Source organism: Chiloscyllium plagiosum, unplaced genomic scaffold (genome assembly GCF_037043375.1).
Source record: "Chiloscyllium plagiosum isolate Xiang-an unplaced genomic scaffold, Cpla_swu_hap1 HiC_scaffold_1, whole genome shotgun sequence".
Classification (NCBI taxonomy): domain Eukaryota; kingdom Metazoa; phylum Chordata; class Chondrichthyes; order Orectolobiformes; family Hemiscylliidae; genus Chiloscyllium; species Chiloscyllium plagiosum.
Window position 1 is genome coordinate 86,519,725 of NW_028270139.1, and position 14,619 is coordinate 86,534,343.

Here is a 14,619-nt window from a genome sequence, read left to right on the forward strand (position 1 = left end):
AATACTGGGAGAGGTTAGTAATCTGAGCAAAATACTGGGGGAGGTTAGTAATCTGAGCAAAATACATGGGGAGGTTAGTAATTTGAACAAAATACTGGGACAGGTTAGTAATCTGAACAAAATACATCGGGAGGTTAGTAATCTGAGCAAAATACATGGGGAGGTGAGTAATCTGAGCAAAATACTGGGTGAGGTGAGTAATCTGAACAAAATACTGGGGGAGGCTGTAATCTGAGCAAAATACATGGGGAGGTTAGTAATCTGTGCAAAATACATGGGGAGGCTGTAATCTGAGCAAAACACATGGGAGGTTAGTAGTCTGAGCAAAATACATGGGGAGGTTAGTAATCTGAGCAAAATACATGGGGAGGCTGTAATCTGAGCAAACTATTGGGGGAGGCTGTAATCTGAGCAAAATACATGTGGAGGCTGTAATCTAAGCAAAATACTGGTGGAGGCTGTAATCTGAGCAAAATACATGGGGAGGTTAGTAATCTGAACAAAATACTGGGGGCGGCTGTAATCTGAGCAAAATACATGGGAGGTTAGTAATCTGAGCAAAACACATGGGAGGTTAGTAATCTGAACAAAATACATGGGGAGGTTAGTAATCTGAGCAAAATACATGGAGAGGCTGTAATCTGAGCAAAATACATGGGGATGTTAGTAATCTGAACAAAATACTGGGGAGGTTAGTAAACTGACAAAATACTGGGGGAGTTTACTAATCTGAGCAAAATACATGGGGAGGCTGTAATCTGAACAAAATACATTGGGGAAGCTGTAATCTGAGCAAAATACATGGGGAGGTTAGTAATCTGAACAAAATACTGGGAGAGGTTAGTAATCTGAGCAAAATACTGGGGGAGGTTAGTAATCTGAGCAAAATACATGGGGAGGTTAGTAATTTGAACAAAATACTGGGACAGGTTAGTAATCTGAACAAAATACATGGGGAGGTTAGTACTCTGAGCAAAATACATGGGGAGGTGAGTAATCTGAGCAAAATACTGGGTGAGGTGAGTAATCTGAACAAAATACTGGGGGAGGCTGTAATCTGAGCAAAATACTGGGGGAGGTAAGTAATCTGAGCAAAATACTGGGGGAGGTTAGTAATGTGAACAAAATACATGGGGACGTTAGTAATCTGAGCAAAGTACATGGGGAGGCTGTAATCTGAACAAAATACTGGGGGAGGTTAGTAATCTGAGCAAAATACATGGGGAGGTTAGTAATCTTGGCAAAATACATGGGGAGGCTGTAATCTGAGCAAAACACATGGAGAGGTTAGTAATCTGAACAAAATACATGGGGAGGTTAGTAATCTGTGCAAAATACATGGGGAGGCTGTAATCTGAGCAAAATACTGGGGGAGGCTGTAATCTGAGCAAAATACATGGGGAGGTTAGTAATCTGAGCAAAATACATGGGGAGGCTGTAATCTGAGCAAAACACATGGGAGGTTAGTAGTCTGAGCAAAATACATGGGGAGGTTAGTAATCTGAGCAAAATACATGGGGAGGCTGTAATCTGAGCAAAATATTGGGGGAGGCTGTAATCTGAGCAAAATACATGTGGAGGCTGTAATCTAAGCAAAATACTGGTGGAGGCTGTAATCTGAGCAAAATACATGGGGAGGTTAGTAATCTGAACAAAATACTGGGGGCGGCTGTAATCTGAGCAAAATACATGGGAGGTTAGTAATCTGAGCAAAACACATGGGAGGTTAGTAATCTGAACAAAATACTGGGGAGGTTAGTAAACTGACAAAATACTGGGGGAGTTTAGTAATCTGAGCAAAATACATGGGGAGGCTGTAATCTGAACAAAATACATGGGGGAGGCTGTAATCTGAGCAAAATACATGGGGAGGTTAGTAATCTGAACAAAATACTGGGAGAGGTTAGTAATCTGAGCAAAATACTGGGGGAGGTTAGTAATCTGAGCAAAATACATGGGGAGGTTAGTAATTTGAACAAAATACTGGGACAGGTTAGTAATCTGAACAAAATACATGGGGAGGTTAGTAATCTGAGCAAAATACATGGGGAGGTGAGTAATCTGAGCAAAATACTGGGTGAGGTGAGTAATCTGAACAAAATACTGGGGGAGGCTGTAATCTGAGCAAAATACTGGGTGAGGTAAGTAATCTGAGCAAAATACTGGGGGAGGTTAGTAATGTGAACAAAATACATGGGGACGTTAGTAATCTGAGCAAAGTACATGGGGAGGCTGTAATCTGAACAAAATACTGGGGGAGGTTAGTAATCTGAGCAAAATACATGGGGAGGTTAGTAATCTAGGCAAAATACATGGGGAGGCTGTAATCTGAGCAAAACACATGGACAGGTTAGTAATCTGAACAAAATACATGGGGAGGTTAGTAATCTGTGCAAAATACATGGGGAGGCTGTAATCTGAGCAAAATACTGGGGGAGGCTGTAATCTGAGCAAAATACATGGGGAGGTTAGTAATCTGAGCAAAATACATGGGGAGGCTGTAATCTGAGCAAAACACATGGGAGGTTAGTAGTCTGAGCAAAATACATGGGGAGGTTAGTAATCTGAGCAAAATACATGGGGAGGCTGTAATCTGAGCAAAATATTGGGGGAGGCTGTAATCTGAGCAAAATACATGTGGAGGCTGTAATCTGTGCAAAATACTGGTGGAGGCTGTAATCTGAGCAAAATACATGGGGAGGTTAGTAATCTGAACAAAATACTGGGGGCGGCTGTAATCTGAGCAAAATACATGGGAGGTTAGTAATCTGAGCAAAACACATGGGAGGTTAGTAATCTGAACAAAATACATGGGGAGGCTGTAATCTGAGCAAAATACATGGGGATGTTAGTAATCTGAACAAAATACTGGGGAGGTTAGTAAACTGACAAAATACTGGGGGAGTTGAGTAATCTGAGCAAAATACATGGGGAGGCTGTAATGTGAACAAAATACATGGGGGAGGCTGTAATCTGAGCAAAATACATGGGGAGGTTAGTAATCTGAACAAAATACTGGGGGAGGTTAGTAAACTGAGCAAAATTCATGGGGATGTTAGAAAACTGAACAAAATACTGGGGGAGGTTAGTAATCTGAACAAATTACAGGGGGAGGTTAGTGATGCGCAAAATACATGGGGAGGCTGTAATCTGAGCAAAATACTGGGGGAGGCTGTAATCTGAGCAAAATACATGGGGAGGTTAGTAATCTGAGCAAAATACATGGGGAGGCTGTAATCTGAGCAAAATACTAGGGGAGGCTATAATCTGAGCAAAATACATGGGGAGGTAGGTAATCTGAACAAAATACATGGGGATGTTAGTAATCTGAGCAAAATGCATGGACAGGATGTAATCTGAGCAAAATACTGGGGGAGGCTGTAATCTGAGCAAAATAAATGGGGAGGTTAGTAATCTGAGCAAAATACTGGGAGAGGTTAGTAATCTGAGCAAAAAAATGGGAGATTAGTAATCTGAGCGAAATACATGGGGAGGCTGTAATCTGAACAAAATACTGGGGGAGGTTAGTAATCTGAGCAAAATACATATGGAGGTTAGAAAACTGAAAAAAATATATGGGGAGGTTAGTAATCTGAGCAAAATACATGGGGAGGCTGTAATCTGAGCAAAATACTGGGGGAGGCTGTAATCTGAGCAAAATACATGGATAGGTTAGTAATCTGGGCAAAATACATGGGGAGGCTGTAATCTGAGCAACATACTGGGTGGGCTGTAATCTGAGCAAAATACATGGGGAGGTTAGTAATCTGAAGAAAATACTGGGGGAGGATGTAATCTGAGCAAAATACATGGGAGGTTAGTAATCTGAGCAAAATACATGGGGAGGCTGTAATCTGAGCAAAATACATGGGGAGGCTGTAATCTGAGCAACATACTGGGGGAGGTTAGTAATCTGAGCAAAATACATGGGGAGGCTGTAATCTGAGCAACATACTGGGGGAGGTTAGTAATCTGAGCAAAATACTTGGGGAGGTTAGTAATCTTGGCAAAATACATGGGGAGGTTAGTAATCTGAGCAAAATACATGGAGAGGCTGTAATCTGAGCAAAATACATGGGGATGTTAGTAATCTGAACAAAATACTGGGGAGGTTAGTAAACTGACAAAATACTGGGGGAGTTTACTAATCTGAGCAAAATACATGGGGAGGCTGTAATCTGAACAAAATACATGGGGGAGGCTGTAATCTGAGCAAAATACATGGGGAGGTTAGTAATCTGAACAAAATACTGGGGGAGGTTAGTAAACTGAACAAAATACATGGGGAATTTAGTAATCTGAGCAAAATACATGGGGAAGCTGTAATATGAACAAAATACATGGGGGAGGTTAGTAATCTGAGCAAAATACATGGGGAGGCTGTAATCTGAGCAAAATACATGGGGAGGTTAGTAATCTGAACAAAATACTGGGGGAGGTTAGTAATCTGAGCAAAATACATGGGAGGTTAGTAATCTGAGCAAAATACATGGGGAGGCTGTAATCTGAGCAAAATACATGGGGAGGTTAGTAATCTGAACAAAATACTGGGAGAGGTTAGTAATCTGAACAAAATACTGGGGGAGGTTAGTATTCTGAGCAAAATACATGGGAGATTAGTAATCTGAGCAAAATACATGGGGAGGCTGTAATCTGAACAAAATACTGGGGGAGGTTAGTAATCTGAGCAAAATACATGGGGAGGTTAGAAAACTGAACAAAATACTGGGGGAGGTTAGTAATCTGAGCGAAATACATGGGGAGGTTAGTAATCTGAGCAAAATACATGGGCAGGCTGTAATCAGAGCAAAATACTACTGAGCGGCTGTAATCTGAACAAAATACTGGGGGAGGTTAGTAATCTGAACAACATACTGGGGGAGTTTAGTAAACTGAACAAAATACATGGGGAGGTTAGTAATCTGAGCAAAATACATGGGGAGGCTGTAATCAGAACAAAATACTGGGGGAGGTTAGTAATCTGAGCAAAATACATATGGAGGTTAGAAAACTGAAAAAAATATATGGGGAGGTTAGTAATCTGAGCAAAATACATGGGGAGGCTGTAATCTGAGCAAAATACTGGGGGAGGCTGTAATCTGAGCAAAATACATGGATAGGTTAGTAATCTGGGCAAAATACATGGGGAGGCTGTAATCTGAGCAACATACTGGGTGGGCTGTAATCTGAGCAAAATACATGGGGAGGTTAGTAATCTGAAGAAAATACTGGGGGAGGATGTAATCTGAGCAAAATACATGGGAGGTTAGTAATCTGAGCAAAATACATGGGGAGGCTGTAATCTGAGCAAAATACATGGGCAGGTTAGTAATCTGAGCAAAATACATGGGGAGGCTGTAATCTGAGCAACATACTGGGGGAGGTTAGTAATCTGAGCAAAATACTTGGGGAGGTTAGTAATCTTGGCAAAATACATGGGGAGGTTAGTAATCTGAGCAAAATACATGGAGAGGCTGTAATCTGAGCAAAATACATGGGGATGTTAGTAATCTGAACAAAATACTGGGGAGGTTAGTAAACTGACAAAATACTGGGGGAGTTTACTAATCTGAGCAAAATACATGGGGAGGCTGTAATCTGAACAAAATACATGGGGGAGGCTGTAATCTGAGCAAAATACATGGGGAGGTTAGTAATCTGAACAAAATACTGGGGGAGGTTAGTAAACTGAACAAAATACATGGGGAATTTAGTAATCTGAGCAAAATACATGGGGAAGCTGTAATATGAACAAAATACATGGGGGAGGTTAGTAATCTGAGCAAAATACATGGGGAGGCTGTAATCTGAGCAAAATACATGGGGAGGTTAGTAATCTGAACAAAATACTGGGGGAGGTTAGTAATCTGAGCAAAATACATGGGAGGTTAGTAATCTGAGCAAAATACATGGGGAGGCTGTAATCTGAGCAAAATACATGGGGAGGTTAGTAATCTGAACAAAATACTGGGAGAGGTTAGTAATCTGAACAAAATACTGGGGGAGGTTAGTATTCTGAGCAAAATACATGGGAGATTAGTAATCTGAGCAAAATACATGGGGAGGCTGTAATCTGAACAAAATACTGGGGGAGGTTAGTAATCTGAGCAAAATACATGGGGAGGTTAGAAAACTGAACAAAATACTGGGGGAGGTTAGTAATCTGAGCGAAATACATGGGGAGGTTAGTAATCTGAGCAAAATACATGGGCAGGCTGTAATCAGAGCAAAATACTACTGAGCGGCTGTAATCTGAACAAAATACTGGGGGAGGTTAGTAATCTGAACAACATACTGGGGGAGTTTAGTAAACTGAACAAAATACATGGGGAGGTTAGTAATCTGAGCAAAATACATGGGGAGGCTGTAATCTGAACAAAATACTGGGGGAGGTTAGTAATCTGAGCAAAATACATGGGGATGTTAGTAATATGAGCAAAATACTGGGAGAGGTTAGTAATCTGAACAAGATACTGGGGGAGGTTAGTAATCTGAACAAAATACACGGGGAGGTTAGTAATCTAAACAAAATACTGGGGAGGTTAGTAATCTGAACAAAATACTGGGGAAGGTTAGTAATCTGAGCAAAATACATGGGGAGGCTGTAATCTGAACAAAATACTGGGGGAGGTTAGTAATCTGAGCAAAATACATGGGGAGGTTAGTAATCTTGGCAAAATACATGGGGAGGTTAGTAATCTGAGCAAAATACATGGAGAGGCTGTAATCTGAGCAAAATACATGGGGATGTTAGTAATCTGAACAAAATACTGGGGAGGTTAGTAAACTGACAAAATACTGGGGGAGTTTAGTAATCTGAGCAAAATACATGGGGAGGCTGTAATCTGAACAAAATACATGGGGGAGGCTGTAATCTGAGCAAAATACATGGGAGGTTAGTAATCTGAGCAAAATACATGTGGAGGTTAGAAAACTGAACAAAATACACGGGGAGGTTAGTAATCTGAGCAAAATACATGGGGAGGCTGTAATCTGGGCAAAATACATGGGGAGGTTAGTAATCTGAACAGAATACTGGGTGAGGTTAGTAATCTGAACAATATACATGGGGAGGATAGGAAACTGAACAACATACTGGGGGAGGTTAGTAATCTGAGCAAAATACATGGGGAGGCTGTAATCTGAACAAAATACATGGGGGAGGTTAGTAATCTGAGCAAAATACATGGGGAGGCTGTAATCCGAGCAAAATACATGGGAGACTAGTAATCTGAGCAAAATACATGGGGAGGCTGTAATCTGAACAAAATACTGGGGGAGGTTAGTAATCTGAGCAAAATACATGGGGAGGTTAGAAATCTGAACAAAATACGTGGGGAGGTTAGAAATCTGAACAAAATACTGGGGGAGGTTAGTAATCTGAGCAAAATACTGGGGGAGGTTAGTAATCTGAACAAAATACAGGGGGAGGTTAGTGATGTGCAAAATACATGGGGAGGTTAGTAATCTGAACAAAACACTGGGAGAGGTCAGTAATCTGGACAAAATACATGGGGAGGTTGGTAATCTGAACAAAATACTGGGGGAGGTTAGTAATCTGAGCAAAATTCATGGGGATGTTAGAAAACTGAACAAAATACTGGGGGAGGTTAGTAATCTGAGCAAAATACTTGGGGAGGTTAGTAATCTGAGCAAAATACATGGGGAGGCTGTAATCTGAGCAAAATACTGGGGGAGGCTGTAATCTGAGCAAAATACTAGGGGAGGCTATAATCTGAGCAAAATACATGGGGAGGTTAGTAATCTGAACAAAATACATGGGGATGTTAGTAATCTGAGCAAAATACATGGAGAGGCTGTAATCTGAGCAAAATACTGGGGGAGGCTGTAATCTGAGCAAAATACATGGGGAGGTTAGTAATCTGAGTAAAATACTGTGGGAGGTTAGTAATCTGAGCAAAATACTGTGGGAGGCTGTAATCTGAACAAAATACTGGGGGAGGTTAGTGATCGAAGCAAAATACATCGGGATGTTAGTAATCTGAGCAAAATACATAGGGAGGTTAGAAAACTGAACAAAATACTGGGGGAGGTTAGTAATCTGAGCAAAATACATGGGGAGGTTAGTAATCTGAGCAAAATACATGGGGAGGCTGTAATCAGAGCAAAATACTACGGAGCGGCTGTAATCTGAACAAAATACTGGGGGAGGTTAGTAATCTGAACAACATACTGGGGGAGTTTAGTAAACTGAACAAAATACATGGGGAGGTAAGTAATCTGAGCAAAATACATGGGGAGGCTGTAATCTGAACAAAATACTGGGGGAGGTTAGTAATCTGAACAAAATACTGGGAGAGGTTAGTAATCTGAACAAAATACTGGGGGAGGTTAGTATTCTGAGCAAAATACATGAGAGATTAGTAATCTGAGCAAAATACATGGGGAGGCTGTAATCTGAACAAAATACTGGGGGAGGTTAGTAATCTGAACAAAATACCTGGGGATGTTAGTAATCTGAGCAAAATACATGGGGAGGTTAGAAAACTGAACAAAATACTGGGGGAGGTTAGTAATCTGAGCAAAATACATGGGGAGGTTAGAAAACTGAACAAAATACTGGGGGAGGTTAGTAATCTGAGCAAAATACATGCGGAGGTTAGTAATCTTGGCAAAATACATGGGGAGGCTGTAATCTGAGCAAAACACATGGAGAGGTTAGTAATCTGAACAAAATACATGGGGAGGTTAGTAATCTGTGCAAAATACATGGGGAGGCTGTAATCTGAGCAAAATACTGGGGGAGGCTGTAATCTGAGCAAAATACATGGGGAGGTTAGTAATCTGAGCAAAATACATGGGGACGCTGTAATCTGAGCAAAACACATGGGAGGTTAGTAGTCTGAGCAAAATACACGGGGAGGTTAGTAATCTGAGCAAAATACATGGGGAGGCTGTAATCTGAGCAAAATATTGGGGGAGGCTGTAATCTGAGCAAAATACATGTGGAGGCTGTAATCTGTGCAAAATACTGGTGGAGGCTGTAATCTGAGCAAAATACATGGGGAGGTTAGTAATCTGAACAAAATACTGGGGGCGGCTGTAATCTGAGCAAAATACATGGGAGGTTAGTAATCTGAGCAAAACACATGGGAGGTTAGTAATCTGAACAAAATACATGGGGAGGTTAGTAATCTGAGCAAAATACATTGAGAGGCTGTAATCTGAGCAAAATACATGGGGATGTTAGTAATCTGAACAATATACTGGGGAGGTTAGTAAACTGACAAAATACTGGGGGAGTTTAGTAATCTGAGCAAAATACATGGGAAGGCTGTAATGTGAACAAAATACATGGGGGAGGCTGTAATCGGAGCAAAATACATGGGGAGGTTAGTAATCTGAACAAAATACTGGGGGAGGTTAGTAAACTGAGCAAAATTCATGGGGATGTTAGAAAACTGAACAAAATACTGGGGGAGGTTAGTAATCTGAACAAAATACAGGGGGAGGTTAGTGATGCGCAAAATACATGGGGAGGCTGTAATCTGAGCAAAATACTGGGGGAGCTGTAATCTGAGCAAAATATATGGGGAGGTTAGTAATCTGAGCAAAATACATGGGGAGGCTATAATCTGAGCAAAATACATGGGGAGGTAGGTAATCTGAACAAAATACATGGGGATGTTAGTAATCTGAGCAAAATGCATGGAGAGGATGTAATCTGAGCAAAATACTGGGGGAGGCTGTAATCTGAGCAAAATACATGGGGAGGTTAGTAATCTGAACAAAATACTGGGGGAGGTTAGTAATCTGAGCAAAATACATGTGGAGGTTAGAAAACTGAACAAAATACATGGGGAGGTTAGTAATCTGAGCAAAATACATGGGGAGGCTGTAATCTGAGCAAAATACTGGGGGAGGCTGTAATCTGAGCAAAATACATGGATAGGTTAGTAATCTGGGCAAAATACATGGGGAGGCTGTAATCTGAGCAACACACTGGGTGGGCTGTAATCTGAGCAAAATACATGGGGAGGTTAGTAATCTGAAGAAAATACTGGGGGAGGATGTAATCTGAGCAAAATACATGGGAGGTTAGTAATCTGAGCAAAATACTGGGGGAGGCTGTAATCTGAGCAAAATACATGGGCAGGTTAGTAATCTGAGCAAAATACATGGGGAGGCTGTAATCTGAACAAAATACTGGGGGAGGTTAGTAATCTGAGCAAAATACATGGGGATGTTAGTAATATGAGCAAAATACTGGGAGAGGTTAGTAATCTGAACAAGATACTGGGGGAGGTTAGTAATCTGAACAAAATACATGGGGAGGTTAGTAATCTAAACAAAATACTGGGGAGGTTAGTAATCTGAACAAAATACTGGGGGAGGTTAGTAATCTGAGCAAAATACATGGGGAGGCTGTAATCTGAACAAAATACTGGGGGAGGTTAGTAATCTTGGCAAAATACATGGGGAGGCTGTAATCTGAGCAAAACACATGGAGAGGTTAGTAATCTGAATAAAATACATGGGGAGGTTAGTAATCTGTGCAAAATACATGGGGAGGCTGTAATCTGAGCAAAATACTGGGGGAGGCTGTAATCTGAGCAAAATACATGGGGAGGTTAGTAATCTGTGCAAAATACATGGGGACGCTGTAATCTGAGCAAAACACATGGGAGGTTAGTAGTCTGAGCAAAATACATGGGGAGGTTAGTAATCTGAGCAAAATACATGGGGAGGCTGTAATCTGAGCAAAATATTGGGGGAGGCTGTAATCTGAGCAAAATACATGTGGAGGCTGTAATCTGAGCAAAATACATGGGGAGGTTAGTAATCTGAACAAAATACTGGGGCGGCTGTAATCTGAGCAAAATACATGGGAGGTTAGTAATCTGAGCAAAACACATGGGAGGTTAGTAATCTGAACAAAATACATGGGGAGGTTAGTAATCTGAGCAAAATACATGGAGAGGCTGTAATCTGAGCAAAATACATGGGGATGTTAGTAATCTGAACAAAATACTGGGGAGGTTAGTAAACTGACAAAATACTGGGGGAGTTTAGTAATCTGAGCAAAATACATGGGGAGGCTGTAATGTGAACAAAATACATGGGGGAGGCTGTAATCGGAGCAAAATACATGGGGAGGTTAGTAATCTGAACAAAATACTGGGGGAGGTTAGTAAACTGAGCAAAATTCATGGGGATGTTAGAAAACTGAACAAAATACTGGGGGAGGTTAGTAATCTGAACAAAATACAGGGGGAGGTTAGTGATGTGCAAAATACATGGGGACGCTGTAATCTGAGCAAAATACTGGGGGAGGCTGTAATCTGAGCAAAATATATGGGGAGGTTAGTAATCTGAGCAAAATACATGGGGAGGCTATAATCTGAGCAAAATACATGGGGAGGTAGGTAATCTGAACAAAATACATGGGGATGTTAGTAATCTGAGCAAAATGCATGGAGAGGATGTAATCTGAGCAAAATACTGGGGGAGGCTGTAATCTGAGCAAAATACATGGGGAGGTTAGTAATCTGAGCAAAATACTGGGAGAGGTTTGTAATCTGAGCAAAAAAATGGGAGATTAGTAATCTGAGCGAAATACATGGGGAGGCTGTAATCTGAACAAAATACTGGGGGAGGTTAGTAATCTGAGCAAAATACATGTGGAGGTTAGAAAACTGAACAAAATACATGGGGAGGTTAGTAATCTGAGCAAAATACATGGGGAGGCTGTAATCTGAGCAAAATACTGGGGGAGGCTGTAATCTGAGCAAAATACATGGATAGGTTAGTAATCTGGGCAAAATACATGGGGAGGCTGTAATCTGAGCAACACACTGGGTGGGCTGTAATCTGAGCAAAATACATGGGGAGGTTAGTAATCTGAAGAAAATACTGGGGGAGGATGTAATCTGAGCAAAATACATGGGAGGTTAGTAATCTGAGCAAAATACTGGGGGAGGTTGTAATCTGAGCAAAATACATGGGCAGGTTAGTAATCTGAGCAAAATACATGGGGAGGCTGTAATCTGAGCAACTTACTGGGGGATCTTAGTAATCTGAGCAAAATACATGGGGAGGTTAGTAATCTTGGCAAAATACATGGGGAGGTTAGTAATCTGAGCAAAATACATGGAGAGGCTGTAATCTGAGCAAAATACATGGGGATGTTAGTAATCTGAACAAAATACTGGGGAGGTTAGTAAACTGACAAAATACTGGGGGAGTTTAGTAATCTGAGCAAAATACATGGGGAGGCTGTAATCTGAACAAAATACATGGGGGAGGCTGTAATCTGAGCAAAATACATGGGGAGGTTAGTAATCTGAACAAAATACTGGGGGAGGTTAGTAAACTGAACAAAATACATGGGGAATTTAGTAATCTGAGCAAAATACATGGGGAAGCTGTAATACGAACAAAATACATGGGGGAGGTTAGTAATCTGAGCAAAATACATGGGGAGGCTGTAATCTGAGCAAAATACATGGGGAGGTTAGTAATCTGAACAAAATACTGGGGGAGGTTAGTAATCTGAGCAAAATACATGGGAGGTTAGTAATCTGAGCAAAATACATGGGGAGGCTGTAATCTGAGCAAAATACATGGGGAGGTTAGTAATCTGAACAAAATACTGGGAGAGGTTAGTAATCTGAACAAAATACTGGGGGAGGTTAGTATTCTGAGCAAAATACATGGGAGATTAGTAATCTGAGCAAAATACATGGGGAGGCTGTAATCTGAACAAAATACTGGGGGAGGTTAGTAATCTGAGCAAAATACATGGGGAGGTTAGAAAACTGAACAAAATACTGGGGGAGGTTAGTAATCTGAGCGAAATACATGGGGAGGTTAGTAATCTGAGCAAAATACATGGGCAGGCTGTAATCAGAGCAAAATACTACTGAGCGGCTGTAATCTGAACAAAATACTGGGGGAGGTTAGTAATCTGAACAACATACTGGGGGAGTTTAGTAAACTGAACAAAATACATGGGGAGGTTAGTAATCTGAGCAAAATACATGGGGAGGCTGTAATCTGAACAAAATACTGGGGGAGGTTAGTAATCTGAGCAAAATACATGGGGATGTTAGTAATATGAGCAAAATACTGGGAGAGGTTAGTAATCTGAACAAGATACTGGGGGAGGTTAGTAATCTGAACAAAATACTGGGGGAGGTTAGTAATCTGAACAAAATACATGGGGAGGCTGTAATCTGAGCAAAATACATGGGGAGGTTAGTAAACTGACAAAATACTGGGGGAGTTTAGTAATCTGAGCAAAATACATGGGGAGGCTGTAATGTGAACAAAATACATGGGGGAGGCTGTATTCGGAGCAAAATACATGGGGAGGTTAGTAATCTGAACAAAATACTGGGGGAGGTTAGTAAACTGAGCAAAATTCATGGGGATGTTAGAAAACTGAACAAAATACTGGGGGAGGTTAGTAATCTGAACAAAATACAGGGGGAGGTTAGTGATGCGCAAAATACATGGGGAGGCTGTAATCTGAGCAAAATACTGGGGGAGGCTGTAATCTGAGCAAAATATATGGGGAGGTTAGTAATCTGAGCAAAATACATGGGGAGGCTATAATCTGAGCAAAATACATGGGGAGGTAGGTAATCTGAACAAAATACATGGGGATGTTAGTAATCTGAGCAAAATGCATGGAGAGGATGTAATCTGAGCAAAATACTGGGGGAGGCTGTAATCTGAGCAAAATACATGGGGAGGTTAGTAATCTGAACAAAATACTGGGGGAGGTTAGTAATCTGAGCAAAATACATGTGGAGGTTAGAAAACTGAACAAAATACATGGGGAGGTTAGTAATCTGAGCAAAATACATGGGGAGGCTGTAATCTGAGCAAAATACTGGGGGAGGCTGTAATCTGAGCAAAATACATGGATAGGTTAGTAATCTGGGCAAAATACATGGGGAGGCTGTAATCTGAGCAACACACTGGGTGGGCTGTAATCTGAGCAAAATACATGGGGAGGTTAGTAATCTGAAGAAAATACTGGGGGAGGATGTAATCTGAGCAAAATACATGGGAGGTTAGTAATCTGAGCAAAATACTGGGGGAGGCTGTAATCTGAGCAAAATACATGGGCAGGTTAGTAATCTGAGCAAAATACATGGGGAGGCTGTAATCTGAACAAAATACTGGGGGAGGTTAGTAATCTGAGCAAAATACATGGGGATGTTAGTAATATGAGCAAAATACTGGGAGAGGTTAGTAATCTGAACAAGATACTGGGGGAGGTTAGTAATCTGAACAAAATACATGGGGAGGTTAGTAATCTAAACAAAATACTGGGGAGGTTAGTAATCTGAACAAAATACTGGGGGAGGTTAGTAATCTGAGCAAAATACATGGGGAGGCTGTAATCTGAACAAAATACTGGGGGAGGTTAGTAATCTTGGCAAAATACATGGGGAGGCTGTAATCTGAGCAAAACACATGGAGAGGTTAGTAATCTGAATAAAATACATGGGGAGGTTAGTAATCTGTGCAAAATACATGGGGAGGCTGTAATCTGAGCAAAATACTGGGGGAGGCTGTAATCTGAGCAAAATACATGGGGAGGTTAGTAATCTGTGCAAAATACATGGGGACGCTGTAATCTGAGCA